This window comes from Lutra lutra, chromosome 4 (genome assembly GCF_902655055.1).
Source record: "Lutra lutra chromosome 4, mLutLut1.2, whole genome shotgun sequence".
Lineage (NCBI taxonomy): Eukaryota > Metazoa > Chordata > Mammalia > Carnivora > Mustelidae > Lutra > Lutra lutra.
This window is the reverse complement of record NC_062281.1, coordinates 75,516,119-75,538,379: the sequence shown is the minus strand read 5'-3', so window position 1 is coordinate 75,538,379 and position 22,261 is coordinate 75,516,119. Positions and strand designations below refer to the sequence as shown.

The 22,261-nt window shown below is 42.9% G+C and overlaps 1 protein-coding gene across 2 annotated transcripts in view; it reads left to right on the top strand.

The window, feature by feature from the left end:
* Positions 1-925: 925 nt before the first annotated feature.
* FAM110B (family with sequence similarity 110 member B) overlaps positions 926-22,261 on the top strand; it is a 150,772-nt gene continuing 129,436 nt past the window's right edge. Inside the window, exon 1 of one of the 2 annotated variants that reach the window (XM_047727566.1) lies at positions 926-1,053. The gene's annotated coding sequence lies outside the window, so the exon portion shown is untranslated. The remainder of the gene's footprint in view (positions 1,054-22,261) is intronic. The other variant, XM_047727567.1, reaches the window with a different exon arrangement.

Genomic DNA, 22,261 nt, shown 5'->3' with positions numbered 1-22,261 from the left:
TTCCTAAAACAACAAAAACCTCAAAAAACCAAGTAATTAAGAAAATCTGAAGAAAAACATTACCAACTACACATTATGACATGGATCCTGATGTACCCTGAAACATTTAGTTAATTGGGGAACATCAGCTGGCCCCATACTCTAGGGGCTGTACATCGTACTTGAGATTTTTTTCTATATTCTTTACTGTTTTTTCCAAACATCTTTTGGAGTCTTAAAAATGCTTGCAGTAATTAAGTTTACAAATGCTAGGCAGGCTCCACCGACTATGCACAAGCGAGTCCATAGCAAATGTCAGGCACTAAGATCATCTGGATGGGTTGGTTAACCAGGTGAGGTTATCACATTCACAAAACAGACTCTAGATCCCCAGTGCGCTGTGGTCTGATCTGGGGCTTCCTAGCAGTTGAGATCATGTGGATTCTTTCCACCGGGGTGGGAGCGGCGGTGGGTGTGTGGAAGAGGTTTGAAGGTGGGAGTCGGGGCGGGTGTGTGGGAGGGGTTTGGAGGTGAGAGCATGGGGTGGGCCTGTGGGAGGGGTTTGGAGGTGGGAACCCGAGTGGGAATGGGGGAGGGGATAGAGCGGAGGGACGCCGCCAGGCTGGAAGTGGGGGTGCAGGAGGGGGCGGAAACAGGGAGGGTTGGGGAGGGGGCGGGACGGAGGCGGGGCGGGGCGCTCTATAGGGGCGTGCACACTCCACAGGGACACGCGCTCTGGGGCACAGCAACTCGCTCCAAGTTCCCTCCCTCGCGCTCCGCGAAGCCCGCCTGAGCCCTCCCACTCGGTGCAGACCGAACCATCGCGGCCGCCGCCAGCCGGGCCCTCCACGGCCTTGAGTCCCCAGCCCCCTTGGCTAACAGGGTCAGCTCTCTATCCGTGGCCCCGCCGAGGCGGCGCGAGGACTAGGCGCCCCCTGCGGCCCGCGCTCGGCCCTCCGGCGGCGCCGGCGGCCCGGACCCCCTTCCTGGCTGGCCCGACCTTCCTCCCTGCCGTCCCCGGAGCTTGGAGCCCGGCTGGGGCCGCACCGCCCGGGGCCAGGGAGCGCGGCCGAGGTAAGTCTGGGCCGGGAGCCGGGCCGGGGCGGGGGTCGGGTGGGTGGCCGCGCGGCACCCCGACTGCGGACAATGCCCGAGCTGCGCGCGGCTGGAGCGGAGCCGGATCCGCCTCTAAGCCTCCGCGCCCGGCCTGGGTGTCCATCCAGCAGGGCCGGGGAGCCGCACTGGCCCGGACGTACCCCCCGGCTCGCTGGGTGGGCCGCGAGAGGAGGCGCTCGGTGCGCGTCCGGGCTGGGCGGGGAGGCCGGGCAGGGGCGCTGCGGAGCCCGGCGGGCTTGCGGGGCGCGAGCGGCGGGCTGCGAAAGCGCGCCTGCCGCTTGCTGCTGAAACACTGGGTAGGCGAAGGCTGTGGGGACGGCTCCTTGCGTCGTTCCCAATCTCGGGGGCTAAATACCTAGGGGGTATCAGTATGTCCTAATCGCCGTCTGGGAATTCTTGCAAGAGATGCAGATTCAGAGGCTCTGAAAGTTTGTTTTTGGTTATCCCCTCCAGCTGCACTCATGGTCTCGATCGTCTCCGCTTTCTTTGAAAGCACACAGATTTGAAGTAGAATGAAATTATCCTTGGCTCATTCGTGCCCCCGTCACCCAGCGGAGCTCATAACTTGGCAGCAAAGCTCGTGCAGGCTGTGGGAAGCCGCCGGTGTCTGCTGCCCAGCCTTGTGCCCTCTGATTGTTGTTGGAGGAGGAGCTGCGTGGTGGAAATGGCAGTGACAGTTCTCCCTCCGCGCAGAATGTGGGGAGGGTAGCAGAGATAACTTTGCTGTGTGCTTCAGTTACTCGGCAAAGTGGAAAGAAAACACCTGGTGCCGGCTTTTTAACCCTTTCAAGTTGTTATTCAGATTCACTGAGCCACAAAAATGAACAGGCTGCCTTCGCTGCCTAAGATACGGGCAAACTCTGGGTTTTTCCTCACGGCTATATCCTGTGCAAAATCTGGCACACATCTGTGACAACATTGCGTGGCTGGCATTGTAAGGACTGCAAACTGGTTTGTTTTTGAGAAGGGGAATGTGATAGTAGAATACGCATCTTTGCGGTATAAATAATGACTTTCATTGTCCTCATATCCCCTGCTGGTATGGAAGTCCCATATATAGCCTCTTCTCCCCAATTTACACGCGGAGTCTTTCCATGGAAAATACCTGTACTAACCTGTGCCTGTTTTGTGACATCACAGCCCCTGGTCATTCAGATGAGCTAATGATTAAGCATAGTTATTTTACGTAAGGGTGAGGTCATGATAAGCCAGACTTCTTTGTCCATAACATCCCATTGATTTATCCCATGGTATTTATGTTGCGACTATAGATCTTATAACAGTACAGTCACTAATTGAACAGGGAGGTGACCATGCTTTGTCAGCCTGATAATCTGTAAAGTGCTTGGAGCAGCAAGGCGCTGCTCCAAGCACTTGCTAGGTAAGTGTCACCTAGGTTTTTTTTTTTTTTTTTTATGGACCTAGTTTTATTTTTAATTTTAATTTCAGTCCATGTGTTTTTTTTTGTTTGGAAAACAGTTGTTTTGTTTTTCAGATCGCAGCACTTTTAAGTCATTGTCTATTTTTGACTCTAGTTTAATTTTAGATCAGAATTGAGGTTGGGTTGTTGTTTTGCTTATGACTGTCAATCCATTCTGTGTGTCATTCTTACGCACAGTATACAGCAGATCTGTAAGGGCAAGAACACAGTCCTGAGCTGTCACATCCAGGTACTTTTCATAATGAGGAGACTTAATTATCCTTAAGGGCCTAAATGTCTAAGGAAGAGCCTAGACATCGGGGAAACGTGGCATCTGGACCCCATTCTGAACACCCTCATTCTCCAGGTTGACATTAATACTTCCAATTATTACTTGAAATTCTACCGTGGTGGCACAACAGTGGGGTAACTCCCACTTGGTCAAAAGGTAATAAAATATAAACATGCGCATTGTATATACATCAAACAGATCTTATCATTCTTATTTGTGCTTCCAAATCTTTCGAGCAACCTAGTTAGCTAACATAGGAAAAATGAAAACTACGTACTTGCCATGTGTCCATAACCAAATGATTGTGTTTGCCACCTAGATATTTTAAAAGATTGTCAGGGGTTTACTTTCATTTTGGGGTCCTCCCCCACGCTCTTTTAACTTTGAAATGATATCTCTCTCATTCTTCAACAGTTTACTTAGCTAATCAAAGACATGGCTAACTCTTGGGGCCCAACAGTACCAAAGCTGCTGTAGGCACAGTCTGACAGTAGGTGGTGCTGTGGGTAATGCTGGTGGGCAAGGTGCATTTGTGGTCAGGTAGAATTGGAGGGGTTAATTAGTAATCCTATTGCTTGCCCTCTCCCCCAAAATATGCTGTCACTACACAGGTACCATCTAACAATCTTTTTAGGAATAAACTTTCTAAAAAGTCTCTCCTTTGTATTTCCACCTTTTTTGGACTATTTACTCAGCCAGATTTTTCTTCCTGAAAACCATAGTATTCCAGGTGTTAAGACAAACAATGCTTTGTAAAAGTCTTATTTAATCAACTGTACTCTTTACTCTTATTTTTTAATGATAGGTTAAGGTTGTCCATTCTGAGCCTAGAGGATCTCCAACTAACCTGGACTTTTTTTTTCAGTACTTAACTTGGAAGAGAGAGAAACAAATGATAAGAAACTCAGTTGCATCATGGCTTTAAGAAACCAGCTTCTCGTTTACTCTGATTTTTACCATTTTTCTGGGTCCCAGTATGATGCAATGAGCATTGATATTCAGGATGAAGACTGAAACTTTGCAAAGCCATGACTCATCCAAGAAAAATATATTCATTCTATTTAGTAGAGCACGGAGGGTAGGGAGTGAATAAGAAGGCTCAGAACCAGGGCTCTCCGGACTGTAATCCGAGTTAGCTCTGTGGGCTGGCTGGGGGACTGGCCTGGTCCTGGGCAGTTGACAGTGGATTCTCTTTATTCCAACACAGGATAGTTGTTGTTATCTTCTTTCTTCCGGTGACATGAAGTGACTGGCTGAGTCACATAGCTACTAAGTAGCAAAGCTGCGATTTTAACCCCAGGACAGTGTGCCTGTGGAACCCATGGATCTTTCCACCACACCATGTGGACTAATGTCTGTTTTGCACAGTCAGGAGGTGCTCATTGCATTCTTTTGGGGTTTGATACCGACAAGTCTCTTCGTCATAACTCAGTGACGTGCTTTGAATTTCCTGGGTAGCGTTAGGAGTCCAAAACCGGAGAGAGAAAGCTCATTTTGATGTTTAGAGGTAAACCCCTGAGATTTCACAATACTTACTGAAGAGTGCTTATTTCGGAAGGACTTAGGAGAAGGCTGGCAGGTTTAACTTCTTTGAGCTATGTGAAGGCCAGTGCAAATGGTTTAGAAGATGAAGTCGTGCTGGGTCTGTTTTTGGCTTTCTTGCTCAGGTGATCTGGTGAGAGAGTCCTAGCCTCCCCTGTACCCACTAACTTTCCTCCCCTTGGGTTAAAGGAGCTTTATTCATTTCCATCACTTAACTACATCAAATAATTAAATACATTACAATGATTAATGAAACACCAGATCAAACTCCTTTTGATGTATTTTTTTTTTTTTAATTTTACACTTTAGCCAGAGCTTGGTTTAAATTTTAGTGGTCATTTTTGTATTGGAAACATTCTAGAAATACAAAATAGTAGTATTGGGGAATTGTTCAGAAGAGAACACAAATTTTACCCAAAATGTTTACCCAAGAAACTAAAGGTAGCATTGATTCTGAAGTTTGAAAGGATAAGTTAACAGGATCATTCACATGCAAGGTTTTGGAGAAAGTGGTAAGAAGTACCATTTCTCATTGCTTTTGGTTGTCAGCACCCACACAGTGAACTACAGATAATGAAGGTATGAGCAAGGCTTCAGAATGTTTGCAGAATACATTTTCCTCCTGTTTTTAAGCCTGGGTTTGTTTTTTAGATGATCTCTTGTGGTACAAGGTTAATGACCTTAAACCATGTATATCCCTATTATGACACGTTAGGTTTCCTCCTTCTTGTGAAAGGGGACTGCATGTCATGTTTATGTTTTTAACATTTAGAGTCTCATAAGGAGAGTCACATAAGAACACAGCATTCAAAGACATAAGGCTGGTTTTTTGTTTTTCTTCTTTTTTTTGAAACTTTAGTAGTTAGTAGATGAAGCAATTTACTTCCTCTTTCCAGTATGTTTGGTGACAAAAATAGTGAAAATGTGGATGATTAAACAATTTTAAACTGGAACTAGCACAAAAGCTGGGATTTTAAAATGGTAAACACTTCAGAGGGAAGTTCAAAGGTGAATAGTAAGCAAAAGGAAACAATATGTTATTTGGCAGACAGGTTTCTAGAATTATAAGAATTCCGTGGTATGTTTTATACGTCCGAGCAAGATCAATGGGTTTTGAAATTGTCCAGCTCCAGATAAAGCTTTTAAAGATAAATTTAGAAGCATATGGGAAATTTTTTAATGGTTTTGTTGTAAGGCAGAGCATTTGCTCCTCAAAAGCTCCACTGGAAGTTTGTTTCTTTTCTTTTCCTTTTTTTTTTTTTTTTTTTTTTTTTTTTTTTTGGTCTTTTTCAGGAGGAATCACAGATATGCTTCAAAATAATCATTGCCAGCAATTTTTTTGGGGGGGGGCGGTATCATTGTCCGGAACTTAATGAAAAGAAAGAAAGTATGAGAAAGAATATCGTTTGGTAATTTCTTCTATTATGATTATTATGTTTAATGGATATTTTTAGAGGATTCACTGTGCACCTAGGTACTAGGGATAAGTAGTGCCCAGGAAAGACTAGGTTCTTGCCCCCTTGAGGTTTCATGGTATCAAGTGGAGGAAAAAGTTAATAAAATAAATAAATGAAAATCTAGTGTTTTTTTTTTTTTTAAGATTTATTTATTTATTTTAAAGAGGGAGAGTACTTGTGTGCATGTAGATACACTCAAGGTGCGGGGCAGAGGGAGAGGGAGAGAGAATCCTCAATGCATACTCCCTCCTGAGCACAGAGCCCAACATGGGACCAATCCCATGATCCGAGATCATGACCTGAGCTGAAATCAAGAGACAGATACTTAACCAACTGAGCCACCCAGGTGCCCCATGAAAAGCTAGTTTGAAGCAGTAGTAACTGCAGTCAGGAATGAGGGTGGCATTCCCAGCTTGGTTGGGTGGTCTGGGAGGGCTCCATGGAGGTTGCTTGAGCTGAGACTTACATGGGGGTGGGGGAGAGGCAATCTCTGCAAGGTCTCTCGGTAGAGAGGACAGCCAGCTTATGCAAAGATCCTGAGGCAGGCAGAACCTGCCTTGTGAAGAACAGGAGATAGCATCAGAGGAACCAGATCAAAAAAGGCCTTGCAGACCCCAGGGGGTCGGGGGACGGGAGGAATTTCTGTTTATTCTGAAGCAGTGGGAGCTGCTGAGGGTATGACACAGGAGGGCCAGGCTCTAGTGTGCAATCTGGCAGCTCACATGGCCTGCTTATGGAGAATGGATTGCCAGAAAAGAGTGGAAGTGGGAAGACAAAAAGCTGTCATGGTTACCAGCCAGGTGGACTGGAAGGAAAGAAGGGAAATGGGAGGGGGGAACACGAGGTTTGCACAATTTTGAATTTCTCCCAACCAAACCCATTATTGCTCTTAAGATGCATCTTTATTGTACTAACACCAAAAAAGAAAACATTCTGCCAGTTAAGCTTTGACATATGAATCCTGATTTCAGATATTAAAATGGGAAAATAGATGTGTCTTAGAATTGGTGAAATATGGTATATTCTGGAGCTCGAGCCAGTTTGTATTTTATTTCTGTTTGTTTATCAGTGATCCAAGTTGAATCCTATTTTTTGGAAAGACCTGCAGGTCGTATGTAATGGAATCCCCTCCCTCAGGATTAGAGGCTGATGTAGACAATTGCATCCAGTGTCGGTAGTCTTTCTGATACTTTCAAAAATGTGTAGAGAAGGCCTTCACAGACATTCATTCTGTTGCCCCCACATGCACGACAGACCCACTGGTGTCAGAGATCGAGGAAACTGTGACGGTCCGTATTTGTCAGGTTCAAGGGGAGTCACGGACCCTGTGTGCACATTCAGAATGGGGAATTACTGGCTCTATTTCTGTGGTACCAGGAGCAGGGCAGAGTGAGGCCGGGGTGAGGGCTCAGTTAGGCCATGAGAATTCCAGGCCAAACACTTAGTTGAAGGCCAGCCCATTACCGAGACACAGTTCTCTAGGTGAGTCTGTCTGGGTGCAAAGACTGGTTCTGTGTGAACGTGAGTGAGTTATGGAGGCTTCTGGAACCTCAGTTTCCTGATCTGTAAAACGGGGATAACCTACTTCGTGTTGTACCTACTTCATAGGGTTGCTGGGAGGGTTCAGTAAGATGGTGCTTGCAAAACGGGAAGCATTTCACCGAGGCTAGTTGCTGTTCTGTGTTACTGTGTTGCACACTTCCTTTATGTCCTCATCATACAGGTCACAGGCTGAAAGTCACTTTTTCGGAGACTCGCCCTGACCCCAGGAGCTAAGGTAGCCCCTTCTCCAGCCACCCTTTTCCCCTTCATCCTGCTTTATTTTCTTCAGAGCCCCCGTGTCGAACTAGAAAAGTATAATTTGTCTCCATGATGAAAGCGCCTTCTCAGGTTGAAAGGGACACTGACATGGCGGCTGCCAAATCCACATTGCCTAGAGCCACACCAGGCCCCTTTCAGGGCCTTGTAAGTGCTTACCCGGTGGGGTCCGAGGGTGACCTGCTGGTTAGGAGGTCTTTGCCTCCCTGGGACCTTGAAGGCACAGCAAAAAGGCCAGAACTCAAGCAGAACTCTGCCCTCACCTTGGTGTTTGTGCTGTGGGTTGACCGGCTTTCCAGTGGGGTACCTGAAGTCCAGCGGGCAGGCTTCAGAGAGTCCTTGGTCACATATTTTGGGGACAGAGAGTCAGAGGAGAGCCAGAGTTTGTATTCAAAAACAAGGATTTCTTGGGGGTAGGACATGCTCGTTGGTTCACCCTGCCCTTTCAGAGAGCGTCATTAGCTTCTTGCTCAAGCCAAACGCCACCCAAGGCCTCCCTGGTCCATGAGATGGCAGAGCTCCCAAGCACCTCCTCCTTGTTGTCATCATCATAGTCCTCCTTTTTTTTTCAAAGTATTTTAAAAGATTGTATTTATTTGTCAGAGAGAGAGAGAGCCCAAGCAGGGGGAGCGGCCGACAGAGGAAGAAGCAGGCTCCCCACAGAGCAAGGAGCCCCATGTGGGCTTGATCCCAAGACCCTGGGATCATGACCTGAGCCAAAGGCAGATGCTTAACTGACTGAGCCACCCAGACGTCCCTCAGGCAACTAGTCCTTCTATCAAAACCACAAGAGGAAACAAGGTAGAGAAATATACCCACTGTAAAAAGCAACCAGTGCTTGTCAGACTGCCCTGGACGTTCCAGAACCCCGCCCTGAAACTGGGGCCGTAGCCTGCCGTCTGATAGACCTGTACAGTCAGCAGTCTGGACTGAGGGCTCTCGCCCCTGCATCTGAGCCAGATCATGTTACTTACGAGGCCACATCTCACTATAATGACTCTGCTCAGGGTGCATTTGGATGCATTTGTATTTCGCAAAGGGAAATCATACCCATTTTAGAAACAAGAATATTTATATATTCCTTTCCAGGCTTTTAAGCTGTCACAGTGCTCCTCACTATTTGACTGTGGTCTTTGAGTAAAGTTAAGTGAATAAAATGTAAGGACTTCTTTTCTTTCCTTTTTTAAAAATTTTTTCTTTCTTTTTTTTTTTTTTTTTGTAAAGACCCACTTTCATATCGTGCAGACACACTCCACAATCATAGGTGTATGCTTGTGTCTGTTCACCTACACGTGCAAACTATTTGTCGTCTTTCTTTCTCTGGCTACCATGGGGTCATTGCTTCCATAGGTGGTCAGAAACAGACAGAAACTGAACTCAGAAGTGTTGAGAAATACCAGTGAATCCTGACAGCACTTCTGTGCCTTGACTCCATGGTTAAAACAAGGTCAAATTGTACTTAAATGTACTATTGTACTCTTGATATGAGTTGGGGATTTAAAAAATTCTTTTAATCTATCCCTGGCCTGTGCTCATTCAAATGATCATTAATTGGAATGTTGTGATTTTAAGAATCTGATGTTGTTCTTCCCAAGACATTTTGTTCTTGTTTAGTGACCATGAGAGAAGAGGAGAAATCTTTGTGTTGGTTCTGAATGTGACTGGTCAGGGATGTTCTTTGTAGCTTCTGAGGACTTTGTTCTAACCTACAGCACAAATCGGGTGTGTAACCATGTAAATCTTTATATAATGTTTTGGCCAAAGTGGCACCCATCTTTGAGGGGTTAGACTGGCTATCTAACAACTCAGTTATTTCACTTAATGAAGATTTTTTTTTCTAGTTCCTGTTAGTGAATTTGTATTTGTAGCTCTTATACGGGAAGAGGATTACAATCATATAAACCTATATTTTGTGGAAAGTTGAAATAAGGTTCTATCTGTATTGTTTGGAAATTGGTCTATCCTACCTGACGGTTATTTGGAAATTGGTTTAAAGTGAATTTTCCACAGAAGTGATGGGAGTCCCATGCATATCATGTAGCTGTGTGTTTGTGTGTGTGTGTGTGTGTGTGTGTGTGTGTGTGTGTGTAGAGGTCCAGTTTTCAATATGAACTTCACAGTGGCCGCATTTCCCAGTCAGAAGCGGCTCTGCCGTTTCCCCACTGTCACATACTCCAGCTCGTATGGCCTATTTTGCTTATCTGATTTCTCCTTCAGGTATTTTTTTTCCTCTCAGAATTCACCAGCACAGGACCAGACTGCTTTAGTTGTTAATCCCCATTGCTATTTCCACATGCCTTTTCCAGAGTGATTTCAGTGTGAGGCATTCAGCTGTTGAAGAGCTCTGTCTGCCCTTCGGACCTTTCCCCAAAAGGTGTTTAGATACTGTGAGTTAATGATAAAGAGACTGCATCCCGAGGACCTTTTAATTCAGGATACTAAGACATATTCAAACATTGTGCGTCTGAAAATACTTAAATACTCCTCATTTTAATTTGGAGGTTTTTTTGTTTTGACCAGGTAGAATTTGTTAGTCATAGATACCTCATGTTGGTCAGGGTCCTCCAGAGAAACAGAACCAATAGACTTCTTTCCCTGTCTCTATTTCCATCTCCTTTTGAAGGAGGTTTGTTGTAGGGAAGTGGCTCGTGAGGTTATGGAGGCTGGGAAGTCCCACATCTGTCATCTGCAGGCTGGAGACCCAGGGGAGTCCATGGTGTAAGTTCCAGAGTGAGGGGAGGGAAAGACGGGTGTCTCAGCTGACCGAGATCAGATCCTCCCTTTACCTTTTTGTTGTATTCAGGCTTTTGACAAACTAGATGAGGCCCACCCACATTGTGGGGGAGGGCGATCTGCTTTACTCAGTCTGTCCACTCAAGTGAGTCTCATCCAGAAACATCCCTACAGGTACATACTCATTCAACCAAGTATCTGGGCACCTTGTATCCCAGTCGAGTTGATGCACAGACTTCTGTCGTCCTCATGCCATGTCACTGCCTGTAGTAGAATGGAGGTGACCTCAGGGGTGCTTCTGACCTCGTCTATCCTCCGAAGTGTCCTGTTGCCCTTGTTGGAATTGTCAGGGTATCTTGTGAATGCGGTCATGTGCATCTCGCTGATGACTTCTTTGACATGGAGGATTCAGCAATAAAGCCAAGATTCATCTATCTTCAGAGAAAAATAAAGCTATGTCACTTTTTCTTTTTTTCTGTCACTTTTCGGTCCCCCTACCCCCTCTTGGAATAAAAATATAAAAGGAATATGTCAGCAGGTACTTTTTTCCCTCGCATTTTGATAAGTAGAGAAGGAAAACTCCTATAAGAAGCATCCTACCAGTAAGAGGATAAATTCCTCAAACCTTAAAATAGCAAACATACTGGCAAGCAAGACAGTTTTTGTCTCTGCTTGTAGATTTCTAGTCAATTCATTGATGCTTTGTGGTCTAATAAAATGACACTGTAGGAATCCCTAAAAGTGTTTGGAAAGGGGTGAATTCTTGCCCTGCAGCTGAGCTCACACTGACATGGGGAATGAGCCCCATGAAGGGGAGAGGCTTTCAGATTGATGGCTCTTTCCAGCTGGAGTGTGGCATCTTGATATTGAGGTCAGTACCCCTGTCCCCTTTGACGTCCCCTCTGTATTTCCCTCTCTAACTCTGAAATATCTCTTCTGCCTGCCCCTCATTTCCTTTCATCTTATTCAGTTCTGGGCCATCTTGTCCTTTCTGGCTGATAGCCCTGCCCTGAACTTTCTTCCCTTTCCTACCTCCACTGTGCTATCTCCAAAATTAGCTGAGGTATCCGTCTGTCACATTGCTCACCTGCTCCAAGCCCAGAGCACGTGCTCAAAACCAAGTCCCATTAACTTGCCTTTCCAGTTCTTCCCAATGTGGCTTCTGTGCCCCTCTGGGCCCTTCCCTTGGGCGCCTCCCTGCGTTGCATGGGCTCTTCATTCTGTCCGGAGTGCCTGTTCACCTCTGCTCTGCTTCATGCGATTGCGGTCACCCTAAAACACATCTGTCATGCCTCCTCTCTAATTATTTCCCTTGACCGTATATGGTCTGAATAAAAAAAGAGCAGAAGAGGGGGCGCCTGAGTGGCTCAGTCAGTTGAGCATCCAACTCTTGATTTCAGCTTGGGTCTTGATCCCGGGATCATGGGATGGAGCCCTGCGCTCAGCATGGAGGCTGCTTCTCCCTCTCCCCCTGCTTCTCCCTGCACATCCTTGCGTCCTCTCTCTTTCTCTCTCTTTCTTTCTTGCAAATAGATAAATAAAATCTTAAAAAAAAAAAAGAGCAGAAGAAACAAATCATGTCTTTTATGATGTTGAAGTTACTTGAATGTGAGGGCATAAAAGTATATCTCTGCCTTATGACTAATGTAGACTTGATAGAGGGCATAAATCATACTTAAACCAGCAGCTTCTTGTGCATATCTGCCTCCATCTTAAGCTACTCTGCTACGTGAGTGGTTTGCATCTCAAGATTGAGGTGAATGATCTCTCAGATGCTGAAGGGGTTCGCGGCTGGGATCAAGGCACCACTATTGATGATATCCTGAGAGATCACGGAGAAGATGTGAGGTGCCAGAATCAAGTCAGATGTCCCGATTTTTCAGAAAGCGACGAGATCCTAGACCTGCACCAGTATGGGGGCCGCTGGCCACACATGGCTATCCAGTGTGGGCTACATGGCTAGCGTGAATTGAGCTATCCTATAGGCATAAAGTACCAGATTTTGCAGATTAAGCTTGAAAACAGAATGTAAAATAACTCATTAATATTTGGGGGATATTTTGGATTGATGGGGTTGAATAAAATATATTGTCAAAAGTGATTTCATCTTTTTCTTTTTAATTTTTAGTATACCCACAAGAGGATTGGAAATAACATATTGTTCACCTTTGCTGCTTGCATTGTATTTCCATGGGAGGATGCTGTTCTAGACTCTATGATTCAATTATTTCACTCCAGCAGCAGCATTCTAAAACATAGTGTTAAGCAGATGGTTGTGTACTTGTAGAAAGGGAAGTAGTAATAACTAAAAGCAAGCATAGTTTCACTAAGAACAAATCATGCCAAGCTAACCTCATTTTTTTTTTTTTAAATCAGGTTACTAGCCCAGAAGATCAGAATGCTTCTCTAGATTTCTATCTGGGTTTCTGTAAAACACTTGAAACATCTCCTCTGATAAGCTCAAGAACAATTTAGAGTACATAGGGTAGTGGTCTATTGTGTGGCTGTGTCTGTAGCTGGTCTATACAAGATCTTAGAAGATCTTGTATAGGGGCGCCTGGGTGGCTTAGTGGGTTAAAGCCTCTGCCTTCGGCTCAGGTCATGATCCCAGGGTCCTGGGATCAAGGGTCCTGGAATCGAGCCCCGCATCAGGCTCTCTGCTCAGCAGGAAGCCTGCTTCCTCCTCTCTCTGCATGCCTCTCTGCCTACTAGTGATCTCTGTCTGTCAAATAAATAAATAAAATCTTAAAAAAAAAAAAAGATCTTGTATCAATTGTTGTGTCAGGAACAGACTAGGGATGCTCTCAGGCTTCCAAAGAGCTTATTCCATTTTAGTCACATGAGGGAATATAAACTAAGGTCGTTTGTGAAGAGGTCAAGTTTGACCAGGTTTCAGGGGTCTGGAAGAAGGTATACCACATCAGCCATGTTCTGCCAGACGGTCTGGAGTTCATTCATGGCACACATGTATTTAGTTCATATATGCTCAGGCACTACATCAGGTGCTGAGAATCAAGATTAATAATGCATTGTCCCTAAATTCAAAATTTCATCTTGTGGGAAAGAAAAACCCCCGTAGAATCACGGACTGTGTGGTAACACATCAGTGTGTTGGCTGCCCAGCAATGCTGAGAATATCACTTCTGCTCTGCTGCCACAAAGAATGGCTTGGTATTAATTGGTCTGAAACTAAAATCATTATCTTTAATGGTTCATATCTAACAACTTAATACATAGCAAATTAATTTATGGAGGGTTTTTTCCTAATTGGTTTTATTTATGTTTTTCCAGCTTTATTGACATATAATTGACAAATAAAACTAATTTATGTTTAAGACATACATTGATAGACATACAATGTGATATCTTAGTGTATGTATCCATTGTGAACTAGTGACCACAGTTAAACTAATTAACACGTCCACTACTTTATGAAGTTACTGTGTGTGTGTTTGTGTGTGTGTGTGTGGTGAGAACATTGAAGATCTACACCCTTAGCAAATTTCAATAGGTTATTATTAAGTATACTCATCATGTTGTACATGAGGTCTCTAGACCTTATTCATCTTATAACTAAAAGTTTGTTCTCTCTTCTTTTTTTAAAGTTTGTTCTGTCTATTTTTTTTTTTTTTTTTGAGATCTTATTTATTTGTTTGACAGAGTTCACAAGGAGGCAGAGAACAGGCAGAGGGAGAGGAGGAAGCAGGCTCCCTGCTGAGTTGAGAGCCTGATGCAGGGCTTGATCCCAGGACCCTGGGATCATGACCTGAGCTGAAGGCAGAGGCTTTAACTCACTGAGCCACCCAGGCGCCCTCTCTTTCTATTTTTTAAATTTGTTACTTTGACCAACATCTCCCCATTTCTCCCACCCCCTCCTCCCTGGCAACCACCATTCTACTCTCTGCTTCTGTGAGTTTGAATTATTTAGATTCTGCATGTAAGTATGTGAGATTATTTTTCTGTTGCTATGGTAGAAAGCTTGGTAATATCTACTTTGAAACATTTCCAGAACAAAAACACTGACAGTATATTTTGCGGGGTTTATTGGACCCATGTAATAGAGTGGGTCCTTCAAACTCATTTCTCAGAACATTCTGGCTTTGCCCACTAGGTACGTATACAGCTGCATTCATACAGAGGTGGATAATTCTGCATTCTGGGCAGGCTTTTGGAACTTCTGCTGAGAATTATGAATCTTCTGAGCTCTTATCAATCTAAGAGCCTTATTTATTGTGGATGATTCTTTCAAGATTTTACGTAGCCCATCCACTGCTTTGATTTTGTCAGCTTTGGTCTTCCAAGTAGGTGACTCTCAGTAACACTTAGGTGGCAAGGAGTTGTCTTAGACCCTTCTAGAATCATCTTCCTGACTGAGTAGCCCTCTCACCCATCACACTCTCTGCTTTGGCTGAAGAAGATTCCAGAGGCAGCCAGGTGACACCTCCTCCTGTATTTTGGTGGAGAGGTCAGTAAGTACCTCTTGCACTGTTACCATCCAGTGTGCTCTACCCTTTACACACTTAAAAATTTGTCAGAAACATGCAAGGCAAATAATTTGATTATAGATAATGAACTTGAAGCAAAATCAAAGCTCAGCTGTAATCAACTTAGTAGAAAATTATGATCAATTTCTTCTCTATCTTGACCTGTTTCTGTGTTTAATTTTCTCTAGGTCTGTTTTTCTCTGATTTTATTTTTTTTCTTCAAAGTATCTCACACCTTTTTGTGAAAGAAGCAGGATTTATAGTCAAACTGGAGACTTTCTTAATGTAATTTTTGGTCTGTAAGTGGGTTGTATTAAACTCTTTATTTTGAGAAGGTCTGAGTTATATATTTGACCTTGTTGAGACTTTCATACTAAATATTTAAATCAGTGGCATTCAGCTTTTTAATTATTTATTTTTTGTAGAGGAGAAGAATATTTAGTGGTCACTCTTTTTTCACATCCCAAATCATAAGTTCTATGGAGACCTGTGGCAGAAAAATCTTCCAACTTAATGATTTCTTGTCTAGAAAATCTCAGAGGGGGATCCGGTGATGTTTCTGGGCCCCAAACAGTGCATTCTCTGGGAGGGGTTGGAGGACCATGGGAGGCAGACATACTTTTGGGTTCCCGTGCCTCAGTGGGGGTGGGGGGAACCTGCTGGAGGTCACTCAAGGTTACTCCATTTCTTTCTCAGAACAACATTGCAGTGTTGGTATTACTGTGGTCCTACCTTACTAATAGGGACATTTGTGCCAGGAGGTGAGATGGAATCTTCCAGTCACTGGGGAGTGGAAGAGCTGGTACAGCGCATGGACTCAGTGAGCCACAGCTGCGTGCAGTGTTAGCTGTGGGCAGGAGGCGTTCCCATTGCCCTCCCCAGCCTGGCCATCCCTGGTGGTGCGTCTCATTTCCCTGAAATGGCAAAATGGAGTGAACATTTCCACATTTGCCTTCTCTGGCTGGTGCCTTCCTCCCCGGAGTGGCTCCCAGAAGTCCTGCATTTCACTCTCCCCTGGCATGTCCCTTCTGCCAACACTACCTCCCCTCCCTGACCCCCCACTGCAGGCCTGAGGGGGATCGTTGATGGGTTTTCCCATCTGATGAGTTTTTCTAGAGCATCTCCCCATCCTAAAAGACTGTTTTGGAATTAGATAGTGTACTTTCTCTGGAACTGAGACTGGCCGGGCTTTACCCAACAAAGATTTCTCTCAGTACTGCAAATGAAGGCAAATACTTGATGTTCCAGAATCTTTACCTATATGTATCAAAGATGGACTGTAACAGCAAGAAATGCCAAGGCCAGCATAAGAGTGTGAGGGGAGAGGATTTGGGCTGTGCCCAGTGGCAGTCCTCAGTCACACACTAGGGGCTTATGTGGAGATGAACTATTATCCTGTCCAAGACAGCTGCCCCAGCCTGGCATATGCCCACACTCAGTAAATAGTACTTGATGATACTGGAAAGGTCTTTGTGGGGAGGAAGGATTAGAGGATTGTATGCTGTGCAGATTATCCAGCCAAGACCCATGAGGGAAAGTGATATGAAGGTAACTTAATGAAGGTCAGAGGTGTCCCAGACCAGATTGAGCCGCCATGTAAAATGGATCCGTTATTGTTTGGACTGGCAAGGGGGGGATCCAGAGGGGGCTGGACAGTCAGCTTCCTGTCCCCTATGCTGAGACTCAGATTGTTTTTATCCTGACACATACCAGCTTCACCATGACCCACATGGTTGTCGCCATTTCTAGCGTGATCTTTCTGACTTCTGATTTTGGGTTCATTTCATCTTGCCTTAGAAGCTTATTTGGCTCCACGGTAGATTTAACAGAATCTATTCAGGGCACTCTCTCAAGGGCACGGTGTTGGAAAATAAGGTCACATCTCTCTTTTAACACCGAAATAAACTGATAAATGCTTGCAAGCAGAGGAGGAGAAGAACGAGGTGGCTGGCCTTCAGTTTGGGGGCATTCGTTACAGTGCTGGAAATGAGACTGGGGCACGTGGCTCCCAGGAAAGGGGATTTTCTGGGCATCCATATCCTGGCTTCCACATGTGCAGAGATATGCTTTTGCCTTCCGTTCTCTCTGGCTTGGCAAACGCCCAAGCAAAACGGGAACTCTTGGGGCTGACTTGGCAAAACAGATGTCAGTTCTTCCTCGAAAGGCCTTTCAAGAATGCCTACTGCAGTGGTCCACACCGTCAATTGATAAGAACCTCTGGGATTCTGCAGTTCCCCAGGGGCCCTTCCCTGAGTAGGAATTTGGGGGCACCATAGAGGTCAGCTTGTGACAGTGCTGCACAGCTGGCTTTGGGAGTCCTGGATCTGGGTCAGTGGTTCACAGATGCCAGCACACCAGAATCACCTGGAGGGTTAAATGCAAATTGCGGGTCTGTTCCCAGGGTTTCTGATTAGTAAGTCCAGGGAGGACCTGGGAAATTGAATTTCAAACAGGTTCCTTGTTGTTGTGGAACGGCTGATCTGGGTGAAGTCCTCATTTTAGGAGTGCATGGTGCTACATTGAGAGCTCCCAGGCACAGTAAAGTTGGCAAGAGCCTGTGCAGGAGGGAAGGAGACAGAGGTTATTTGAAGGTTGATGTCCTGTAAGAAAATGCTGGGCAGGCCCGAAAGGGTTACAGACGTTCTCCCAGACAAGCTCTGCCTTCTGTCATAAGCTTTAACTTCTCATCAAGAATATGAAACAAACAAAGAATCTGAAACAAAATCCATAATTTTTAATAGATCATTTCTGCTTAATAAGCCACATATATGTCTGCTTTTCCCTAGCCATTTTGCATTTGTCTTTATAGTCTGTGTGGATATTCATGTCTAAAGTATCAATGAGTTATGATTTGCTTTTGGGGGTACCATTTACTAAGTATTTTTAGACATTAGGAATCAAGACTATGATGAAGCTATGTTTTATTTTAAAATTAAAAAAATTTAATGGAAATCTGGTTTTGGAGCATGTTCAGCCTTCATAAAAATATTTTTAAATGCCATTCTAAGATGTTTTTGTTAACATCAAAACTTTGGGCCATGAAAATGTACTTATTTCCTCAGGTTTAAAAAATGTTTTTGTGTGGGCGCCTGGGTGGCTCAGTGGGTTAAGCCACTGCCTTCGGCAGTGTCATGATCTCAGGGTCCCGCATTGAGTCCCGCATCAGGCTCTCTGCTCAGCAGGGAGCCTGCTTCCCTCTCTCTCTCTCTGCCTGCCTCTCCGTCTACTTGTGATCTCTGTCAAATAAATAAATAAAAATCTTAAAAAAAAAATGTTTTTGTGAAATGATATCCTTTTTTCTTAGGAGTTTTTGGTCTCTTAGCTGATGAGTTTGATGTTCTTTTAGACAGGTTCTTTTTTGTTTGTTTTAGAGTACATAAAATATACACTCTTGGAACAATTTTTCTTACTTCAACAAAAATTAATGTAGATATTATTAAATGGATTAAATTTGGAGGAATAAATATATAGCAAAGGTGATTTCTAAATTTAGTCTTAGGCTCGTAAGTAAAAATGCCTTCAGTGAACTAAAACATGGTTTTAAAAAGTTATAAGGGTTTTAAAGAAACATCTAATGAAATGTGTGTTCTATAATTAAAATAAGTCCTATTTGGAAACAAACTTAACTCAAAGAATATTGAGCTATTTCTTACTATATCGTTCAACTCATTCTATTTTTATGGTTTAATTATATAGTTGACCCATTTAATCTGAATACCTCACCAAACAGAAACTAGGGTATCTTTTAAACAATTTTAGAATCTGAGAAATCTGATGTCTCTTTGGTGAGGGTGGCCAGAGGGAACTAGAGCATGTATTCTCTGTGGCTCTTTGATTTTTTTTTTTTTTTATCTATGAAATAGATACTTTTAGATAAATGATTATACTGAGCAAAAAGGAAGCTAGGAGTTCAAGTAATATCTGTATTATCTCTTGTTACATAAGAAGTGACCCCAAAACTTAGTGGCTCAAAAAATGTTAAGTGTCCCATCCTGACACTTGTGTGGGGGATTCGGGGTGTCTTCTGGAGGCCACAGTCAAGGTGTGGCTGGGGCTGTAGTCACCTGGAGGTTGGGCGGGGCCTGGAGCAGATGCATTGGAGGGGGCTCAGTGAGGAGGCTGGTAGGTTGAGGCTGGCTGTTGGTTAGGGCGTGGAGCTCAGTTCCTTCCCACGTGGGGCCTTTCTGACTGCTGTTTGAACTGTTTACATTATAGGTCCAATTTTTGGCCAGGGAAGCACAAGAGAATGGTTTTTCACAACGCCCAAGACTGGCTCCCTACCCAACTCCACATATTCACCAAATTTTTCCTGAGGTACAGCTTTGCACCAGAGTTCTCCAGGCAGACACCTGCAATGTTCTTTGCCTCAAGGAGCCCAGAAGAGATGGTGGAGTGATCAGAATGTTCTAGCCTAAAAGGGAGAGGAGGGAATAATAGCCCAGGGAGGTTTTCCTGAGGCAGGTCTGATCTGAGCTTTGTCACATCTATCTACCCAAGGCAAGGTGGGTGTTAGCCAGGTTTGCTTTAGGCTTGAACTTTGTACAGTGTGGGGTGGGAAATTGGAGGAGAGGGGATTCAGTCTCTTTTGTATGGGTTTGAGGGGCATGAACACAAAGCGATGGTTTGTCTCTAAATGAAATTACAGTGGACGTTACAGCAGTATTTTCTGCTAAGATTACCAGAGTCTCTCAAAAATAAATTGTGAAGGAAGATATCATCAAGTTAAGTATCTTGGACTGTACTTATTTTCATATTTGATTTTCATTAATTGATTTTATTGATATTTGGTATTTGGTTTGATTTAATATTTCATTTGAGTTAGTAGCTGAAAGGTGCTAATGAGGTATTTAATACTTGTACTGGGGCCAAAAACTGAGAAATATGTGACTGTAAGAGCCTACATCAGTCTTAATGTCCTGTGGTTTCTTAAGATTTAAAGGAAACCAATGGAATTCCTAAAAAATTATTCAAAAATGTACCTTGGTGTTCAGAATTCCTCTGTATTTTATAATGTACTGTTCTAAGCACTTCATATGTTTTGGAACATCTTATTCTCAAACCCCAAAAAGCTTAGGCTTCTGTTTCCATTTCACAGGGCTATAGAATGTGAAGTTTATTTAGAAAAGAACATATGGGGCACCTGGGTGGCTCATTCGCTAAGAGTCTGCCTTTGGTTCAGGGCATGATCTTGGGGTCCTGAAATCGAGCCCCACATCGCCCTCCCTGCTAAGTGAGGAGTCTGCTTCTTTCTCTGCCTCTGCCTCTGTCCCTGCCCTGCTCTTGCTCTCTCTCTCTAATAAGTAAAGTCTCTAAAAAAACAACAGAAAGCTCTTGCTCTCTCTCTCTAATAAGTAAAGTCTCTAAAAAAACAACAGAAAAACCAGAAAGAAAAGAACATATACACGAGTTAATTATTATGTTTTTAAATGTTCAAATAAATATATTAAAATGTCTTTATCCTTATCAGTTTGTCCACTTGTTCTCCCAGTTGTTGAGCACAGGATGCTCAAAGTCTTCAACTATGATTGAGGATTTGTGTCTTTCTCTCTTTAGTTTTGTAAATTTTTGCTTCAATTAGTTTGAGGTTCTATAATTATGTGCATACACTCTTAACACTCTTAATGTCTTTGCACTGAATTGACTCTTTGATCATTATATAATACCCCTTCTTATCTCTAGGGATACTCCTTGTCTTGAAGTCTACTTTATCTGATAGTAATGTAGCCATACCTGTTGTTTATGATTGGTGTATACATACACACACACACACACCATCATATGTATGTGTGTATGTGTATGTATGTTTATAAATCCTGTTATTTTTAACCTATCTGGCCTTTATACTTAAAGTGTGTCTTTTATAAGTGGCATATAGTTAGTTGTTACTTTTTGATCAATCTTGAATGTTATCTCTCTCTTTTTTTTTTATTGTGTTATGTTAGTACCGTATAGTACATCATTAGTTTTTGATGTAGTTTTCCATGATTCATTGTTTGCATATAACACCCAGTGCTCCATGCAATCCCTCTTAATTGAGGGTTTTGTCCGTTTACATTTAATGTCATTATTGATAGGGCCAATTTTAAGTCTGCCCTCTCATTATTTGTATTCTGTTCATTGGATGAGTTTTTCCTTTCTTTTGTCTCATTTTGGATTATTCAAGTATTCTTTAGTAAGCAAAGGTTTGGTTTTATCTTTACTGGCTGTTTTAGGGATTCATCTATGCTGAATTCATATTACAACTTCCAATTTAATCTAAGAATCTTACAACTGTACATTTCCATTTACCCTCCTTTCATCTGTTGTGCTGTTGCTATATATTTTACTTCTACATAAGTTATAAACTGCATAATACGGTAGTATGTTTGCTTTACAGCCAATTATCATTGTTTCTTTTTTAATTTAAAAAAAGTTTAAAATATTTATCCACACTTTTTCCAGGTCTTTGCTCTTCATTCCGTCTTGTAAATCTGAGTTTTTCTGTTTCGTGTTATTTCCCTTCAACCTAAAGAACTTCCTATGTCATTTACTGTAATGTGGATCTGCTAGTGACAAATACTCTAAGCTTTCATTTAGCTGAAAACGTCTTTAAGGTGCCTTCATTTTTGAGGGGTAATTTTGCCAAGCATAGGATTCTAGATTGACAGTTTTCTCTTTTTTCCTTTTAGCACTTCAGGTAGGTTGTTCCATTCTGGCGTCTATTGCTCTTTATGAGATGTTGGCCATTATTATTATTATCTTTGTTCTCCTGTATGTAATGTCATTTTTACCTTCTTGCTCTCTTTTAAAAATTTTAAAAATTTTTTATATTATGTTATGTTACTCACCATATGGTACATCATTAGTTTTTGATGTAGTATTCCATGATTCATTGTTTGTGTATAACCTCCAGTTTCCCTTGCAATATTTGCCTTCCTTCTTGCTTTTTAATTTTTGTGTCTTCTTATGGTGAGTTTTCAGAAATTAGACCATGATATGCCTAAGTGTGGATTTGTTTGCATTTTTCTGCTTGGGATTCATTGAGTGTCTTGGGTTAATGGTTTGATGTTTTTCAAATTTGGTACATTTCATTCACATTTCTTGAAATATTTTAAATTCCATTGTTCTCTCTCCTCTAATTATTCATATTCTGAAGTGTTTGATATTATCTCTCACGTCACTGCTACTTAGTTCATTTTTCTCCTGTTCATTTTCTGTGTTTAATTTGGAAAATGTAAGCTCACTGACTTGTCTTTTGTGATGCCCATCCAGTAAATTTTTTTTCAGATTTTTACTTTTTTAATAAAGTTGTGCATTTTAATTTCAGTATTTTTAACATACCATGTTATATTAGTTTCAGGTGTAGAGTATGGTGATTCAGCAATTCTAGACCTTCTTCAGTGCTCATCATGATAAGAGCTCTTTAATCCTTCTCACCAAT